Source organism: Hippocampus comes, unplaced genomic scaffold (assembly GCF_001891065.2).
Source record: "Hippocampus comes isolate QL1 unplaced genomic scaffold, H_comes_QL1_v1.1 scaffold158, whole genome shotgun sequence".
In the NCBI taxonomy this organism is placed as follows: Eukaryota; Metazoa; Chordata; class Actinopteri; order Syngnathiformes; family Syngnathidae; genus Hippocampus; species Hippocampus comes.
Genome location: NW_017805548.1, coordinates 318,048 through 326,949, shown reverse-complemented (window position 1 = coordinate 326,949; position 8,902 = coordinate 318,048). Strand labels below are relative to the sequence as shown.

The 8,902-nt window shown below is 39.9% G+C and overlaps 1 protein-coding gene across 1 annotated transcript in view; it reads left to right on the top strand.

Moving 5' to 3' along the window:
- The first annotated feature begins 671 nt into the window (after positions 1–671).
- krt222 (keratin 222) overlaps positions 672–8,902 on the top strand; it is a 42,097-nt gene continuing 33,866 nt past the window's right edge. Inside the window, exon 1 of the mRNA XM_019879732.1 lies at positions 672–807. The gene's annotated coding sequence lies outside the window, so the exon portion shown is untranslated. The remainder of the gene's footprint in view (positions 808–8,902) is intronic.

Below are 8,902 nucleotides of genomic sequence, written 5' to 3'. Positions count from 1 at the left end.
TAACTCCAAGTGTTCCCTTTATGTTTATTGCAGTTCACATCTGAATGATTCAAAAGACCTTTGGAAGAATATTCTGTGGACTGACAAAACAAAAGTTGAACTTTTTGAAAGGTATGTGTCTTGTTATTGCTAGCATAAATGTCACACAGAAAGAGAATATCTTACACACAGTTACACATGGTATTGGTAGTGTAATGTGATGGAGCTGGTTGGCTAATTCAGGACCTGGAAGATGTGCTGTGACTGATGGAACCATAAATTTTGCCCTTTGACAGAAAATCCTGAGAGAGAGTGTTAGGTCAATCAGTTTGTGACTTTGAGCTAAATCACACTTGGGTTCTGCGTCAAGAAAACCATCCACAACACACCAACAAGTCAAATAAAATCACCATTAAAAATATCATTACTTGGGTTAACATTTGTTTGATGACTATAAACATTCTGAAGGCTGTAAATTTCCCCAGTGTGGGACAAATAAAGGATATCTTATAAAGTGCAGAAACTATGCAAAAAACAACGACATCAACAAATACACAAACAAATAAATAATTAATGCGGCATAATCTATGTTATTAGATCCCTTAATTCCTTTCATTTTGGAATACTTTTCCAACAATTCATTGCACTGACTTTTCCTTTATTTTTAGGCCTGAGTTGAATGGCAAGACTTTTATTGTTCTTATTATTATTGTCGAATCACTTGAATTGTTTTTGCGGGGTAAGCTTTTCATCATTCAGGTGGAACCTCACTGCAAGGGACAAGCATATGGGTTCGAAGAATTGGCCGACTCCCTTCAGGTTTTTCAGGTACAGTGTTTCCTCATTTTCTGCACTTATTGACGAAATGTAAGGAATGAAGTCTTGATGGCTGCAAGAACAAATCTCCCATCTGTCCCACTGATATGATCTGTACAACACTTTGAAAAAAGAAACAAGAATGGGGAAAGGTTTTTTTTTTCCTTGTTGAAAGAAGTTCCTGGTTTTGTCTACAATTTGATCATCAAGTTAATTTCCCAGTAAAATAGAAACTGTTCAGATGAGTTTCACTTATTCTTTTGTTGCACAAAAGACAATAGCTATGTTTAAACTTTGATTATGTTTCCCACAACGAATGTCTTTTCTGTTGCAGGACGTGAAAGGTGAACCTATGGATGATCGTTTTCAGCTATAGTTGCCCCAAAAATGTCTTGGACAAATCAGCAGAAGATATTCTCCCTGGAGATCTATTTTGCGACAAAATCATACCAGAGTGTACAGATTCAGTTTCGAAAACATTTCCATTGTCGCAACTTTCCACCAAAATCAACGATTGTTAGTTGGGTTACGAAGTTCAGAGAGCATGGGACTGTAGTGAACTTATGTTCTAAAGCCACAGGGGGAACTTATTCAGGCAGGAAAAAGAGTGCAAGGACAGAAGAAAACATTGCTGCAGTGAGGGGTTCTGTGGGGTTTCCTCAAAGACAATGTATACCAGGGAAATCCACAAACAATTGAGGAACTGAAAACTGCCATCACAGCAAAAATAAGAGCCATCCTGAAAGAGGAGTGTGTAAAAGTGATTGACAACTTTGTCAGACGAGTACAGGTTTGCTTGCAACGGAATGGTGGACATTTGGAACACATCTTGGGAAAGCCATAAATTGACTAAAAATTGACAGAAATAGCTGAAACTCTGGTGAATGGTCTTCCATAAACTGAATAATGTGTGGTTGTAATTTGAAATAAATAGCTTTTTAATCAAAGTCACAATTGAAATTTTCATGGGTACGTATCTTTTTGGGTCACCCTGTATACACACACACACACACACACACACACACACACACACACACACACACACACACACACACATATTATAATCCGCTTATCCTCACAAGGGTCACAGGCGCGCTGGAGCCTATCCCACCTGTCTTCGGGCAGCAGGTACACCCTGAACTGGTTACCAGCCAATCACAGTCCAACAACACATGTCCAAGGCTAGTTACCTCCTCAGCTGACACCACCACTTGTTTCGACCCACATTCACACCGTCACTGAGTGGGAACCGATGATATGCTGCCCACACACAATTCAGGCGAGTGTAGCACTATACCATATGTGACTTGTATGGATGGTTAAACAAATTAAAATCAAACGAGTTGAAGATAAGGGTGGCCCAGTGCTCCACTGGTTAGCACGTCGGCCTCACAGTGCAGAGGTGTAGGGTTCAGTTCCGGCTCTGGCCTTCCTGTGTGGCATTTGCATGTTCTCCCCGTGCCTGCGTGGGTTTTCTCCCGGTACTCCGGTTTCCTCCCACATTCCAAGAACATGCGTGGCAGGTTAATGGAACACTCTAAATTGTCCCTAGGTGTGAGTGTGAGCGTGAATGTTTGTTTGTCTATGTGTGCCCTGTGATTGGCTGAGAACCAGTTCAAGGTGTACACCACCTACTGCCCGAAGACGCTTGGGATAGGCTCAAGTACCCCGGGCAACCCTTGTGAGGATAAGTGAATCAGAAACTGGATGGATGGATGGAGCTGAAGATAATTCATAGGGTACCCCAAGGGTCTGTGCTTGGTCTATTTATAGTCTACAATATATGAATGACATTTGCAATGTCTTCAAAGTTAAAAAAAAAAAGTTCTATTTGTTGATGACACAACTTTTTACTGCTCCGGAGAAAACCTTGAGGTGCTTCTGAGTACAGTGTATAAATAATTAAAAATAATTAAAAACTGGTTTGACACGAGGCAAATTCAACATGTCAAAATTGTTATCAAATCAGTTGAAATAGCAAATGAAACTAAATGTCTTGGAGTTATTTTCGATGAAAAATGACATTGTAAATCACACATATAAAATGTCAAAAGAAAATTCTCTAAAACTGTCGGTTTACTGCGTGGGAATGTGGGGTCATACTTACAAAACCAAAACTCATTAAGCTACAAAAAAGAGCCATATGAATTATTAACTGTTCAATTTATATAGAATCAACTAATCCATTATTTATGAAATTGAACAATCTCAAATTTTATGACTGTTGAATTCAAAACAGCAAAAATTATGTACAAATCAGACAATAACCAACTTTGCCACAGTATTTGGAAGCTGTTCGGAATCAGAAAGGGTGGTGATATTTAGACGGGTCTTTTATGTGTGGTTATATTTTCAATCAATCAATCAACACTATCAGAGATGACCTCACGAAATTCCTAATGAATACATCACACTCAAAATGAACTCTCAGGTTTTAACCTGATATGGATGTACCGTAAATACCCTCAAAATGAGGCTCAGAGTTTGCTAATACCTGTTACAAGCTTTGTAGAAAATACTAGAAGTGCCAAAAAGAGATTGTTAAGATGTGATTCCTCTCTGTTGGTTGGATTTGAAAGAAACAATGTAGAATGCTGTTGAAGGTATCTCCTGCTCACCGTGTTTACAATCACCTTTAGTGCCCCTCGATCCCCACGACTTTTAGGGCCCCCCACCACAGGACATGTTTAACATCAAAAGAGGAACTGTTATCTCAAGTATCTGTGTTCCTGCCATCACACCAAATGGTGGGTAGTGGTGGTCTGGTCTCACCTCACCACTCCCAACTTCTTCCAGCCACACCGGGTCAGATGACATGTTACTTTCTTTGTTTCTGGGATTTGCATGAGAGGCGTACCTCCCCGCCTCTCATTATCATATTGTCTCTATATAATCTCATGAATGTGTTTCTTTTACGCTTCCTGATTCAAATCTGGACCCCTCAGGAGCCCGAATTGATTCGTAAACTGCAGAAAAATAAATTAAACCCTTCGAAGTAACTGTTCATCGACTCCAGCCTTTATTTGGATTACCAACATTCTCCTCATCCGAAATTCAACGAACACGCGGGGAAGAGGAGGCCGTTCTTCCCCCAACAAGATAAATTACAGAAATGGAAGCGATTAATTGTGCAATTACTGATTTAACAATGGGGCTTATTTGCAGGATTACAGTACAGTATCCACAGTTTTATTTGAGCCCTGAGCGCAACAAGTGGATCAACTTTCTCAATTCGCCTCGCTCTCGGGTCCTTAACTCCAGTCCTTGAGGACCCTGTCTTGCATGTTTTAGTTGTTTCCCTCCTCCAACACACCTGATTCAAATGATCAACAGGATTATCAGGATTCTGCTGATATTATTGCTGATGAGATGATCATTTGAAGCAGAGGAAGGGAAACATCTAAAGCATGCAGGAGAGCGGTCCTTGAGGATCAGAGTTGGTGACCCCCGTTACTGTATATGGGCCGCATTGCTCCACTTGCGCAGTCATTGGGAGCAAAGGGGAGGCGGGCGAATATCTGTAATGTGTCCTCCAAATAAGTCCAGTTTGAAAGCAGGCAGCACAAAAGAAAGAAGGAGATTGGTGACCGATATGCACTGTTTGGAACGTACTCACTGAAGGACTGAGTTCCCTTTAATAACATTTACAAAGAAAAGGTGAGCTGTTGCCAAGACTGCTACGTATGGCTGAGCTGACGTAAGTCAACCCTCCAGTCACAAACCAGCCACAGCTTTACTATTTAAACACATTTACAATAGAAATCGATTCGGAATGCGACATTTCCAAATTATCTGAGGGGATCCAGGTGTTTGAAGAGTTGGAGGAAGAGGAGATTGTTGGCAAGATATATGTTGGACCATACATTTACGAGCCAGATGCTCAGGATGCGGAAAACGGACATGGAGTGGAGACGAGACCCATTGGGACTGGAAGAACGGTCAGCTATATATGCTGCGGTTATTAGCCTAGCATTATTGTTTGTAACATGATGCTGTGCCCTGCTGTAAATTGCACACGATAGCATTACCTACTTGGTCCATGTATTTCCACGTTACAGTGGGTTGGTGTCCTACATTGTCATTGCTAAGCCAGTTCTGTTGGGCACTAGGCCGCTCCGCACAGGATAGCGGGAGTATTGTTGGTTGCAAACCATTACAGAGGCTTCCATCCATGCACTCATATAGTTTGAATGTTTTCGTACAGGATTACATCCATGTACACGCATAGTACTTTGAATCGAATACTTTCATAAACAGTCAGTTATCCATTGATTATCACACCTACCTTTTTTGCAAATCTGGTTGAGAAAAGTGCTCGTAACAAAGACTGCTCAAAAACACATTGTGAAATTCAATCGCTTTGTGAGAATGAAACAGCACCGTTCTAATTTTCTGATCCATTTACGTGCGCTATTCTTTTCTTTTGGCCATTCAAACAACACTTTGCCTGAATGTGAACATTGTATCACCACACAACACAGAGGCATCTTTCCGAATAACACGATAAAAATGGCTAAGAGCAGTTAACGGAACAATCACCAAGGCATTACAATGGTTCACTGGTGACTCTGCATTCTGTAAATGACATCACTCGCTGGAGATTGCCAAACAAAAGTATTTCCATGGTTGAGCGCATTGCTATGGTTTCAACTATGAACCTGGTTGGACCGTGTTTAAAAAAAATTAAAAAACTGATGAAAGTATGCTTGAAAAATTATTACTCAAAAGATGGTTGCCCAAGTTTACTTCACACTTGACCTATAATCTGGTGTCTCTTTCCATTATCTGGTAGGCAGTGTCCATTTCAGCAGCCTCCCCTTCTGGTGCAGAAATGCAACCGAAATGTCATCTGCTGACTTTCACCTCGGTTTCATTTAGGTCACTTCCCTCAGCAAACTTTCATCTGCATTCTACATCTTTGTAGAGGTTGACACATGACACCTGAAAACAGGCTTGGTGTCATTCCGTGTTTATATAATTCTTGTTCAACAGACTTTCATAACAAAACTGTGTCAGCAACCACACGCAGGAGCCTTCAGAGGGGAAATAATAATAATGCATCAGATTTATATGGTGCTTTTCTAGACACTGAAAGATGCTTCACAGCGGATACATTAATCACGCATTTATATAGTCACGCTCGGGTGATGGTAAACTACGTTCAGTCACCACAGCTGCCCTGGGGGAGATTGATAAAAGTGTGGCCTGTGTGCGCCTATGGCACCTAAGACCATCACCAAACATTCACACCCAGCCATACACCAGTGTGAGTCACACTGGGATTGAGGTGGGTGAGGTGTCCTGACCAAGGATATGGCAGCACATGCCTCAGACAGAGCGGGAATCAAACAGTGGACCCTCCAGTTACCAAATGACTCGCTCGAGTTTTTGAGTCATGGCTGGCCTTAATCTGTTTTATCTTATTCTTCATTTCATTGCCATGTTCATGCCAACGGGATTCCATCTGCTGAGGGTGTGGAAGTTACTTGACATGCCAGTTAGGTTTCCACATTTTTCCCTAAAAACTCTCCTTTATGTTACGATGCGTTTGTAATGAAACATTTGTTTTATAGACAGGTAATTGCAACCATAACAATAGGTTATAACTAGCTGTGTATGAAACAAATGTTTCTTTTTTAATACTAATATTAGTCCAATGATTACAGTTGTTACAAGTGAAGACTTAAGTCATTTTTGTAAGTAATCCCTGTCCTGCCTCTTCGGAGCAAGTGCTTATTTATTTATGAGACAAGACTTTGATGAGTAAATTTACTGACAGAGGACTGCAAATTGACAAAGACGGTGGAAAGACTTGAATGAACAAAAGAAAGCTTTATGGTGTTCGCACCTGAAAGATAAATCTCTCACCCCCTACCCCTCTTTCAAAGAAAGTAATTGTTACTCTACAAAAATACATTCTTCTTGTTGAGTATGAATCACCAATCAGCAACGTCATTTACAAGCGCACTTTCGAGTTAGTATAAACAAATTAGCACTTTGTATAGGTAAGCCGTGACTAGTATTTGAAATATTACCAAACACTGGGAGAAAACAAGAGTTCTGTTTTTGTCAATGAATTGCATGTACTCAAGAGAATAGTGTCGATAGATAGCAATTAATTTGACCTTATAATTAATATTCTATTCATGTTCTTCTTTTAACATTGTTGAACAGTGTGGAATTGATGGTAGCATAATTAAAAGGAAGTGTTTCAATAACAATCAAAGTTGAAATACAGACTAATGTTCTATTTTGGATTCATCATTTTATATCTGTCTTATGTCTGACTCCAGAGGAGTCATTCACTCACTAGTTATGAACCTTAGGGCACATGACTGGGAGAAAACCCACACAGGTACAGGGAGAACATGCAAATTATACACAGGTAGGCTGGAGTCCGCATTCAAATCCACCACGGCTGCACTGCGAGGCACATTTACTGACCGGTGCTTCATTATGCCACATAGTCTATTGTTACTTTGCAAAAATGCGAATAGTCAAGAGGTATGTTTCCGTGGCATCACACCAAATAAAATGTTTGCATGCTTGTGTGGGTTTGACAAACCGGCAATGGTGGCAGCTCTCATACTTAAGGGGCACACATTAAAGCAGACGTCCCCAACCCCCGGGGTTCATTTGGTACCGGACCTCACAGAAAGGATAAATAATGTACATTACTTCCGTTTTATTCATTTCAGAATGTGAAAGATGTTTTAAGTTGAAAAATTACCGGATTGTCTGTTACATCCGTCTATAGTATGTCACTTTTGACGCAGGTCAAGGCGCGCTTCTAGGTCACGTGATAGGTTACCACTAAAATGAAACCGCGGAGCTAGCAAAATGATATGTATCTTATTTTGAAGGCATGTTTAAACGTTACCATAGCGACCAGAGTGTTGCGACTAGTTCCTCATGTCATGATTTATGTTTATTCTGTTTAGAAAATACCACAGTTTTCATATTATTTTGTTGTATTTATCCGGCCTTAAAGACTGGTCCCTGAAAATATTGTCTGACATTAAACCGGTCCGTGGGGCAAAAAAGGTTGGGGACTGCTGCATTAAAGGCAAGGAGGTGCCCAATTATTAATACCCCACAGACAGCACTTAGTTTGCTCCAAATTTTTGCTGCTCCCAGTCAATATTTTTGAATGGGCCCTCTGCAACAACTGCTGGCAAGTATTACAGTACCAAAGACAACATTTACAGTGCAAATACAAATAGACCCGATCTTGAGTATGTCAAGACTGCAGCCATATTGAATGTGGCAAAGTGAAGCGATTTGTGAAAATGCTTCATTCATTTGCTTCTTGGAGATGTATTTTCAAGCCAGAACTCATTGGATTAAGACAAAGCCAGTGCATTTGATTTTATTATGTCATTCAAACTCAATGTTATGAAATTTTGGCAAAATTTTAAAGCTAATATAATGGCTACATCCAATATATGATATGCCCTGATATATTGTTTCGAATGGGCCGTCCGGTTCAACGGGTGTCGACAGCAGGAATAAAAAAGGAAAAAAAGGTAAAGAAAATCAACCTTTATTTTAGATGTCAGAATGGTTTGTGGCTCCAGTGGATTATTTTATGAAACCGGGCAAATGGCTCTTTAGTTGCCAACCCCACTGAAAACTGTTGGCATCTCTACCTATGTGAACACAATCTCCAAAAATACCTTAGCTATCGCACCATTAAGATCAATTTCATGGTGGTTTTTTTTTCTTTCACTGCAGAAGCATATGTTGTTTAATGAGAAAAAGTTGAGTGAGTTATATTGAGACTGTATCGTGTGCCAGTCTACCGCAACGTCCTCAGCTCTCATTTTACAAATATGGACATAGTTTACCGACCTGTCATGTCACAATACACACAAAAACTTGCAGATTCACTTTGAAAAATGAGTCGGACTCTTGCACATCATATTTTTCATGTTTAAGTTATTACAAGTATTAAATAGATCAACAAGAAACTATAACTTGTTTTCTTGCTGTTTAAAACAGCAATAATTTTAAGCATTGCATTTGGGGAAACCTATACATTTTATAAATATATACACACACACACACACACACACACACACACACACGCATATATATATATATATAT